Source organism: Bidens hawaiensis, unplaced genomic scaffold (assembly GCF_021521415.1).
Source record: "Bidens hawaiensis isolate Kalapana, Puna unplaced genomic scaffold, B.hawaiensis_p1.1 tig00022288_1, whole genome shotgun sequence".
Lineage (NCBI taxonomy): Eukaryota > Viridiplantae > Streptophyta > Magnoliopsida > Asterales > Asteraceae > Bidens > Bidens hawaiensis.
Window position 1 is genome coordinate 180,935 of NW_027493457.1, and position 12,077 is coordinate 193,011.

Sequence of the window (12,077 nt, forward strand, 5' to 3'; positions counted from 1 at the left end):
AGAACCCGGCTGATATACGAAGCTTCTTAGGGTTAGCCGGCTACTATATGAGATTCATCGAAGGCTTCTCCAAGATAGCCGCACCGCTGACCGGTATGACCCGAAAGTCTGTAGTATTCAGTTGGGGTAAGTTTCAAAAAGAAGCTTTTGAAGAACTAAAGAAAAGGCTCACACAAGCTTCAATCCTTGCTCTACCCGATGGTGACGAGGATTTGGTGGTTTGTACTGATGCTTCGCATCATGGGTTAGGTTGCGTGTTAATGCAACAAGGAAAGGTTATAGCTTATGTGTCCAGACAGTTGAAGGTTCACGAAAGTACCTACCCAATGCATGATTTAGAACTAACAGCAGTAGTGCATGCTCTCAAGATATGGAGACATTATTTGTATGGTACTAAGTGTACTATTTACACAGATCCTAAAAGTTTAAAGTACTTCTTCGAGCAGAAAGAATTGAACATGAGACAGAGAAGATGGTTAGAACTGATAAAAGACTATGACTGCGATATAAAGTACTATCCTGGTAAGGATAATGTGGTCGTCGATACGCTAAGTCGTAAGAATGAAGAAGTCATTGCAACAGTGAAGTCATATCAGTTGATCATGAACTCAAGTCTTTTCGAAGAAATCATCAAGGTGCATCGGAAGTGCTGGTAAATGAAGGGCTAGTGAAAAAGGAAAGGATCTTTGGCCAGCAAGACGAGTTGATGGAAAACACTCATGGTGTTAAGACTAGGTTTGATCGTATGTGGATTCCATGCCATGGAAATCTTAGAGGTCGAATCTTAGATGAACCTCACAAGTCAAGATACTCGATTCATACGGGATCCACCAAGATGTATCAAGTCCTGAAGAGAGACTACTAGTGGCCGAGTATGAAGGATGATGTAGTAGATTATGTTAGTAACTGCTTAAGTTGTTTACAAGTCAAAGCTGAACACCAGAAGCCTTATGGAAAGATGAAGCCTTTAGATATATCAGAATGGAAGTGGGAACACATCACCATGGATTTCATAACTAAGCTACCCCGTACCGCTAAGCATCATGATACCATTTGGGTGATTGTGGACTGTTTGACAAAGAGTGCTCACTTTCTGCCTATACGAGAAGCCATATCGTCAGAAACGTTAGCAAATGTGTTCATAAAGAAAGTTGTGACTAAGAATGGAGTGCCACTGTCGATTGTGTCTGAGAGAGATACTCGCTTTACTTCAAGATTCTGGAAGAAGTTCCATGAAGCCATGGGATCAATATTGAACATCCAGTAAGGCGTATCATCCTCAAACTGATGGGCAATCTGAAAGGACCATCCAAACCCTTGGGGATATGTTGCTTGCTTGTTTTTATAACTTTGGAGGAAGTTGGGACGATCATCTGCATCTGGCAAAGTTTTCCTATAACAACAGCAACCATTCAAGTATTGTTATGCCACCGTTCGAGATGATGTATGGAAGACGATGTACAACTCCAGTATGTTGGGGAGAAATTGGTCAGAAAGAGATTGGAAGTCTAGAAGTTGTGAAAGGAACCTCTTCAAAGTTTGATTAGATCAAGGCAAGGATGAAAGCTGCTCAAGACCGACAAAATTCGTATGCCGATAAGCGGCAGCGACCAATCGAGTTTAACATTGGTGACAATGTGATGCTCAAGGTCTCACCTTGGAAAGGAATTATTCGTTTTAGGAAGAGGGGTAAGTTAAGTCTGAGGTACATTGGATCGTTTAAGATTGTGGATCATGTGGGCGAAGTGGCCTACAAGTTAGATTTTCCCAAAGAGTTAGAAGGAATTCATTCAATCTTTCACGTTTCTCACCTAAGGAAATGTCTAGCTGACGACACGTCTCATGTGCTATTAGTGGACATCGAGTTTGATGAACAGCTGAACTACATCGAGCAACCTATAAAACTAGTCGACCGCAAAGAAAAGAAACTTCATCGTAAAGTTATCCCTTTGGTGAAAGTGATATGGAAGCATCGTAAGGGATCAGATGCTACATGGGAAGTTGAGGAGGAGATGTGCAAGTTTTACCCAGATCTATTTTAGTAATATTTAGGTTTCGGGGACGAAACCTCTTTAAGGAGGGAAGACTTGTAACATCCTAAATTTTAAAATAATAAATAAAAGAGAGTTATGTTTGTTAAATGTGTGTTAATAATTAATTAAGATTAAATATAATAAAGGAGTATGGACTTGGTTAATGAAAGATGGATTAAAGGGTGGTGATGGGTAGGTCCTTGGGCTTAAGAGAGTATAAATACTCCTTAAACCTCCCTAAAACCCTCATTTCTTATCTTCCAAGTCTCCTACACACACTCAAAACACACACACAAACAACATAGAGACCGGCCGCGACCGAGTGGGAGATCCAAGACCAAAACCAAGCTTGGATTTTGATCGATCTTGGTTATAAAAGGCTAGATACCCCTCGTGAGAGCATAGTGAAGCTAAACCGTAGCCTAGAAACGTCAACAGGTATGTTCTTTACATATAAAGGTTATGTTTTTATGAATGGTTTGCCCTAAAACTTAACCCTAGAGCAAATCGGGTATAGATGTGTCATAAAGTTACAAACTTGATGTTAAAAATGGACTTAACAAACTTGTTGGTATATACGGCTCGCTTGAAAACCCTAGATCTTGTTAAAACGGGTTTATAATCGATAAAGGTCTAAGCTTTATGGACACCTGGACTAGATCCTAGGCTAGGGAAGGAGTGTAAACAGTTTAAGGATGACATGGTGCCATAATATGGGTTTAGATGTTAGAATATATCACAATAATGAAAATAAGAGTGAATAGATATATATATATATATATATATATATATATATATATATATGGAAACTCGAATACAAGGTGTAACTGAATGTGATGTGTGTTTAAGTACAATGTATTCTAATGGATTGAAGACACTCTATTAGAATAGACCAGACTTAACCATTTCTGTTATAAATCAAAAAATGTGATTAGGACAAGTATTGATACACGTAATTAATGTGCAGTTAGCCAAGCTCAGTTAAATAGAGGAATAACCGTTAACGGCGAATGTAACAGTATCCAGGTGAGTTTCTAGCCCCACTTCCTTGTTATTTTTTCGGGGATGTGTGCATACTCGATGTGATAGTCAATACACTTACCTTAAGTGGTAAGTGTTTGCCATGTATGATTTATGTGATAAATAATATATCTTGAATGTGAACGAAAGCTTGTCGGTACGCAAACAATCTTCGGATATTGCATGTATTTTCAAGGAAGGTATGTATATGAAATATGAATGTGTATGAAAGGTATATGTATAATATGTGAGTATGTATGCATGTTAAAGGAAGTATATATATATATATATATATGTGTGTGTGTGTGTGTGTATATAGAGAGAGGTACAGTAGTATGATATGGGTATGTAAAGAAAGTATGTACGAGTGTGGAAGAAGGAAGGGACCAGACCCTAATAATACCTGAGATAAGAAAGAGAAAAGGAAAGGAAAAGGAGAGGGATCAGACCCTAATAATATCTGAGATAGAAAAGAAAGGGACCAGACCCTAGTAATAATTGAGATGGAAAGGATGGAATGTAATTAGCATAAAAGTAATAAAGTATGAACGTATGTATGAATGTATGCATGTATGTATGTATGTATGTATGAACATATGAAAGAAAGGTAATATGTAAAGTATTTAAGTATGTATCTTCGAATACATATGTGAAGGTAAGTGTATGTATTGTATGTTAACTAATTAACTAGAACTCACTCAGCGTAGCTGACTTTTAGTATGCACGCAGGTGAGTAGAATGAGGCAGCTAGCTTGAGCGGGGCACATGGCAGAAGAATAACAGGCTTGCATCTGAAGACTTATGATATTTTATAATTAATGTTTTATTTCAAAAGACAAAGTTTGAATCATGTTAAGACCATATTTGAAGGATATGTAATATATATATATATTGATGTTTTTATATTCTGCGTAAAGTTTTAATTAACTGTGATATTAAGAACCATGTTTATGAGTAAATCCAACACCAAATGTAGGGCACCAGGATCGGGGCCTTACAAGAGCTCCTAGCTGGGAAAAAATTTGTTTTCGTTAACAAGTCTTTAATAAATTTTATTAGAAAAATGACTTTTCATGATTTTGAGTCAAGTCTAGTCGATTCGAATCGATTCCATTCTAATCGAGTCGATTCTCAATCAAGTCAAATTTTAATGGAGTCAAGTCGCGTCTTAATCAAGTCGAGTTTTAATCGAGTCGAGTTTTAATCGAGTCGAGTTTCATTGAGTCGAGTTTTCACGATTCAATTCCAGTCGAATCGAATTATGTTCCAGTCGAATCGAATTCCGATTTTGATCTAAAACCTTTTTTTCATGCTTTTCAAATATATACATTTTCTTTCGCCCATCCAAGGCCCGTCTTACAACCCCAATGAGTTTTGGGCCATAACAGCCTCATTTTTTTTTTTTGCCTTTACACGGACTGAACGATACCGGTTTGGTTTCGTGTCAAGTCTGTTTACCCGTTTCTTAGAAAGTCTACATTTTTCCTACTAGTTTTAGTCTGATTTCATCTTTCTACCAAAGCCTTTTGCAAACTGATATAAAACAAATAACCTTTAAACTAAAACTTATCTCTTTCGGCTCGTTATTGCTTCGGGCCTAATTCAATACATAAATCCTGGTGTTTTGCTAGTTGTTTGGTGAAGATTCCACGCGAAATATGACATTTCTTTACTTCGGATCTAGTTCCGAATGATAGGAGGGTGTTTGTGTGTGTTTTTGAGTGTGTATTGGGGATAGGTGGTGGAATGAGGGTTTTGGGTTTTAGGGAGGTTTATGATGCTTATATAGGATAAGCCGACGACCTTAAGCCCCATAACAATCCCCTAATCTATCTTTTATTTCCAAGTCCACAACCCAACTTATTATTATTTACCCTAATTGAATAATAACACACCATTAAATAAACAATATTTCTTTATTATAATTATTATTATTATTACTATTATTATTATTATTATTATTTTTATTATCAAAAGTATGATGTTACAAAAAATACATTTTAACTACATAATTTAATTGTATGATTATTGAATTAGGTGTTATCCATTTTAATAAAAATACTATTTAACTACATATTTTTGGTAAATAGTTTACAACTACACTCTCTTAAGAATATACCTTAAATTCATAAACTCATGAAGTGCATTGGTATCATATAAGAGAGTTCTTAACATTTTCGTTTATCTTTATAAACTAAAAAAATAAGGGACTTAACTGCATGGTTGGTTCCTGTGGTTTGCAGATTTTGCACACTTGATCCTCAAATTTAACTAATTACAAACTTGATTCTTATATTTATAAACTTATTACTAAGGTGGTCTAGATTTATGAATTTTTGTAACTACGATGGTCTTTACTTGCTAACCCTTCTTCTTTCTTCTTTCCCTACCCCCACTATCACCACCCCAGCCATACCACCACATGCCATAATTTTTCGGCAACCTATAATTCGACATCGGCGAACTGGATAAGCATTGGAAACCTCTTCTCTACGCTCAGTTTTCCAAACCTAACCACCATTGGCCTGGAAAAACCACTCACCTTCGTCATCCTGTTTTTCAGGCAGCCACGAACCATTAATTTGTCACCAGTGTTTCAACACATATTAGTCTAACAGCCATTACCAATTACTAGTTTTGCCAACACACATAGCCGAGAACCCAAAACCTGAACCGCCGACGCCTACTTCGCATCTTCTGTAAATGAAACATAACCAAGGTTGAGACACTAACAGGCTCGTCTTCATCCAAGCTCACACTCTCTTTTTTTCTTCTTCACTACCAACAAGCAAACGATCCAAGTACCAATTTTAATTGTCATTACAATCCTAATTTTCAACACCTACGGTTTCCAAACCCTAGCTTTGTTTTATGTTTTGAATTAGTTTAATTTTTTATTGATTCAGTGGTGGCAGGGTACCATGCTCACCATCAAAGCCTATTCAGGCGCTGGTTAAGGAATCCGCTAAGTCGGAGGTCCGATTGGAGAATATGTTAATGTTATACATGATCAGTTTCTAGTGGACACCAAACCTCCGATGTCGCTACGTGTTTATTAAATTCTTGATTGTGGTGGTGAGAGGAGGATGGTTAAACGTAGTGGTATGGGCGGCAGGGGTGTCAATCATGTTGGGTTGCGGGTTGATGGGTTTCTGGTTGGCCAGTTAGCATGTTGAGATTTTTCAACCCTAACCCAACCCATATTTTATTCGCGTCGCGTTGTGTCGACCTATTTAAATTTGTGTTGTGTTTCGGGCCAACACATTTTACGTTCATATACGAATATGAGTAATATCTATTGACTTAGTAATAAATTAAACAATTAATTACCCTTATTAATATAAAACTTGTTAATAAGTTGTGATAAATCTATTTGTTTTTGTGTATTTATCTCTCATTCCCAATTAACAAGCGTATGTTCACATATTTAGCTCAAGATAAGAATAAACAAATGAAATAACCTGATAATAAATTATTAGAACTAACTATGAAAATGTTGGAAGTAATAATTAAATAAAATTAGTGTAAAAATAAGTAAGTTTTACTTTTAAAAGTTAATTGATATATGAAAATTAAAAATATATGTATTTAAATTTAAAATCTAAAATTTCTTATCTATAAAGTTAAAATATTAAGTTTTCTAAAATTGTTAAACGGATTAACAGGTCAACTCGTTGTTAACAGGTCTGGTTCGGGTTGACATGTTTAAGAAAATGGGTCATGTCAACCCAAAACCTATATTTTTTCGTGTCGGGTTTCGAGTCGTGTCAGGAATTGGCCCCCGTGTTGTTGTTGTTGTTGTTGTTGTTGTTGTACACCGACATAAATGAAAATTTAAACGGTGTTAGATGGTAAGGTGGTAAGGAACATCACAATTATAAAATTCGTACATTTTGACCATCTTAGTGTAACATCCTACTTTTAATAATAATAATAAATAAAATAATTTCGTTTACTTAATGATGTGTTATTATTTATCGAAGTTAAATAAAAATAATAGAGTGTAGGCTTGGATAATAAAATATGGAATAACGGATGGTGATAGGCCTTAGGTTCATGGGCTTAGGGGTATATAAACACCCTTAAACCTCCCTAACCCCCCCCCCCCCCATTCTACTAACTTAGCCTCCATACACACTCAAAACACACACACAAACACTCTCATCATTTTGGACCTAGATCCGAGCTGAAGAAAAGTTGGATTTCGTGTTCAAGCATCATTAAACAAGAAATACGTCTAAGATAACTTATTGGTCCAGATCCGAACCAAACCAAAACCCTAAAGGTATGTTTTAGATGTAAAGGTTAAGTTTTAAGAGTCTGTTTGCTTTAAGATTTTATATTAAGGAAAATCGGGCCTTATTAAGTGAAAAATGTAAACTTGAACGTAAACAAGATGTTTGGAATGATACGGGACAAATGAGTGATGTTTGGACCGTGTTAGAGTGAGAAAATGAAGTTGGTATGGCTCAGAACTTGTTTTATCAGTAAAACAGGCATAACGGGATGTAAGGATGTGATTAGGAAAGAAAGACATGAAAAAAACCATGTTTGGATCGAGTTCTGGAAAAACTTGATTCGTTTGGAAAAGGAATCAAATCGAATTGAAAGGAATCAAATCGAATTGAAACGAATCGAATCGAATTGAAACTCGATTCGATTGGTTTGAAAACTCAATTCAATTTGTTTGAAAACTCGATTCGATTGGTTTGAAACTCGATTTGATTGGATTAAAACTTGATTCGATTGGTTTGAAAACTCCATTCGATTGGTGTAAAACTCTATTCGATTGGTTTGAAAACTCGATTCGATTGCTTTGAAAACTCAATTCGATTGGTTTGAAACTCGATTCGATTGGTATGATACTCGATTCGATTGGTTTGAAAACTCAATTCGATTGGTTTAATCCCAACCAAGGGCTCTACCCCTTGGACCCCTCTAGGTGTCGCTGCCCCTGAACCTTGTTTCCAGGGGCACTGCCCCCGGACTCTCGTTAGCTACGGGTTTCACTAACCTAGAAGTATGATATACTTAGAGGTAGTTAATTGATACCTTTAATTATTACACAGTTTGTCGTGCACAACTAAGGAGGGGTATTACAGTTAACTCAGAGAAGAGCATGGCATAGGTGAGTCCTAGCCCCTTTCTCTGTTATGTTTTCTGGGGCTGTGTGCATACTCTATATGATAGGTTAATACGCTTATTATATTTGGTAGTGTGTGATATGCGATTCTGTATGTATAGAAGTATGTTATTGTATGTATGAATGCCAGAAGGTATGTATAGATGTATGGTTGCATGGTTGTATGAGTAAGAAGGGAACAAACCCTAATAATATCTGCGAATGTAGGGAACATACCCTAATAATATCTGCGAACGTAGGGAACAGAACCTAATAATATTTGCAAACGTAGAGAGCAGATCCTAATACTATCTGCGAATTTAGGGAACACACCCTAATAATATTAGTGAAAGGTATGGGGCATAAGACTCTATAAAACGTATGAATAGTTATGTATGTATTATGTAAGTTAAAGAAGTATGAAGGAATGAATGTATGTATGGAAGCAAGGTAAACAGGTTAAGTATGTAATATGTACCATCGGGTATGTATATATATAAGTATGTGAATGTATTGTATGTTGCCTGATTAACCAGAACTCGCTCAGTGAAGCTGACTTTTAGTATGCACGCAGGTGAGTAGAATGAGACAGCTAGCTTGAAGAGGGACACAAGGAAAAAGAATAAAGAATATGGCATCTGAAGACTTAAAGTTATGATGTTTGAACTTAAAGACATGTTTTGTTTAGATTTTAAGACTTATGTAATGAATGGTAGACCTTTTAATTATTCTGTGAAAAGTTTTAATTCACTCTTATATTTAGAATTGTGTTTATGAGTAAATCCAACGCTAAAGTAGGGCATCGGGACTGGGGCCTTACACTTAGTGATAGTTTTAAATTATTCAGATAAAGTATGCAATTATAAAACATTAAGGATCAAGCATGCAATATATGCAAACTGTTTTGGTCAAAATTTACCGAAGCAACTTTGTGAACAAATTTGATAAGTGAAGTAGAGTATTCTTCAATAAAATGGTGAGTAATGCAGTAAAGTAAACGGTTGACACACGATATAGCGAGGAAAGACTTTAGATCCTGGTGAGGATCCTTGGAAAAAAAACCTCGGAAGAGGAAAATTGTCCCCTTCCTCAAATTTATTAATGAGAAAAAGTGATTACATCTCCAGAACTTGTGGTCAACGATGACTATAGTACAATATCAAGTGTTTTGTGTGTATTGAACGTGTCCTAAATCGTTTATCAAGCATCTTTATATAGAAAAAGAAAATAACTAACTATGTGACTAATCCGGAATCCATAGCTCTTGTGACCGTTAGAAGTCTCTTTCCTTCTTCCCATGTGTGTTTTGACTGGTCCTCCGATATTCAAGCAAGAACTATCTATACTAGTCGTTTTAAGTTGTTACGCGCTTGAATTGCCTGCAAGCAGAAATTTTATAATGCTAAAATGATTAGTTCGTGATATTGAAGCTCATCGGGGATCTCGGTTGCCAAGATACTCGTCAGGATCACTTATTAAATAAAATGACCCCGAACACAAACTTCGGGACCGACCATGCAATTAAGTCAAAATAAGGCCTATATACATGTAAATGATTAGAAAATGGTCAATACATGATACACAACCTACCTGGATCCCACGGATGGTGCCAGAGTGGTTGGTCTCCATGACTTGCAATTAGGTGATGATGGTTTCAAAGAGGGTGTTTTTGGTCAAAAATTACACAAGGATAATCAAGTAACCAAACTTTATATGTGAGGTAGGATGCTTGAATATGTAGTCGAAATAGTAAGTAAATGTTGCACGTGACACAAAGATTTAGCGAGGAAAAACCCTTGATCCGTAGATGATCTTCGGCAAGAAAACTCGGGAGGGGAAAACTATCTCGCTGCCTCAATTATATTAATAAGAAATGATGATCACAAGTGTTGAAAGTACTTAATCGCTACTACGAGTACAAGCGTGTGTAGTGTATCTTATGCTATCAGAACACATTCTATATATAGTTACATGTGTGATAATGGTCTGGTGAGGATCCTGGAGCGGTTACACATTTACATATCTTCATCATTAACCACTTGTAACTGTAACATCCGGCCCCTCGCACCACCAATATTGTCCGCTATGCCCACGAAGAGCTCACGGATTTGTTTTTGGTTGTCCAGGTGGAAACTTCCCAGGAGGTCACCCATCCTGCTAATACTTCCAGCTGAGCAAGCTTAACTGTGGAGTTCTCATCTCGTCCACTGCCATTAAGCCCAAAACGTGTTGGTGATTTAATAGGTGAGACATTTACTTATGAACCAAGGATCTCTCTTATCCACGGCCGATGTGGGATTTGCCTAGGATGTTACAAACACCCCCTCCCCCTTTGGACTCATCATCCTCGATGAGGTTTGCCCCACCATCCTATCCAGGATGTGGGATTTGCGTAAGGTGTACCTCACGACACCCCCCTGGGACTCACCGTCTATGATGAGGTTTGCCCCACCATCCCGAACAGCACAAGAGTGGATCTGATACCACTTGTAACATTCGGCCCCTCGCACCACCAATGTTGCCCGTTATGCCCACGAAGAGCTCACAGATTTGTTTTTGGTTGCCCAGGTGGAAACTTCCCAGAGGTCACCCATCCTGCTAATACTTCCAGCTGAGCACGCTTAACTGTGGAGCTCTCCTCTCGTCCACTACCATTAAGCCCAAAACGTGTTGGTGATTTAAGAGGCGATGCATTTACTTATGAACCAAGTATCTCTCTTGTCCGCGGCCGATGTGGGATTTGCCTAGGATGTTACAGTACCTGCCTTTAACGTCTCTTATCTTTAATGGCTTGAGTAAGTCTTTAGCTGGACATTAATTGTTGACCGTTGCTTGCAAGACCAATTCAATGGTGAAAGGATAATGATAGTTAATAATAATATGTACTGAGGATCCTTTCTGTCTGTGATCCTGACGCACTGCGAGGATTCGTGTGAGGATTCTGCCTTCTATGATCCTTGAAATTTCTACCTACAACGAGGGCATCATGGTGATCCATTGCTGCTTGTTGTCAGCTGATGAAGCTCTCCATTTCTTGATGGATCTCGACATTAGATTTATTACGGGTATCCGTAGGATTGACGTCTCTAATACTAATTGATAGTATCTAGGGAATCAAATGGCCAGACCAAGGATTAAAAACTTAACGAAATTTGACAAGGAATTGACTTCTTTTACTTAATCTGTATTATTTAATGAAAAAAGACCAACCCTTGTAAAGGGATTACAAACTAGCAGTGTTATAAAAATCGATAGTCGCTAGTCGAGCGGTGGGATGGGGACTAGGGATTAATAGGATCGGACGTTAAGAATAATTTTCAGTTTTATATATACACGTACACAATTTTATATGCAATTTTCAGCTTTAGACATACACAAACACATTGTCAAAAATTGGCTCGAATCTCGTTTGAAACTGCTAATTTTGGCTGGAATCTCGCCAGAAACCGCCGATTTTTCCCATAACCTCATCGAAAAGGCCGATTAATCGTGATGTTGGCCGGATTTTACCATTGACCGAAACTTACTCAGTGAAGTGGGGACTTGCGATTAATCCTGGAATAACCAGCGCCTAGTCGGAATTTTTGCAACACTGCAGACTAGAAAGTAAAAGTATGTGGGCGTCATGGCATCCCACAAACATGTTATTCAATCACATGTTGCTGAAAATAAGGACACAATCAACTAAACATAAAACCATAGCCCCATGTTTGCATGCTTGGCCCGACCCATATCAAAATTGCAAAAGAAACAAACAAATAAACAATTGTTGCAAGTGATTTTAACACAAACCTCACACTTAGATAAACCTTTTTCTTTTTGTTGTGTTGTGCTATATCTGATTTTTAAAGTAAGAAACATTTTTCTTTTTTAGGGATAACTTTATAGAATAGTAACTAAAT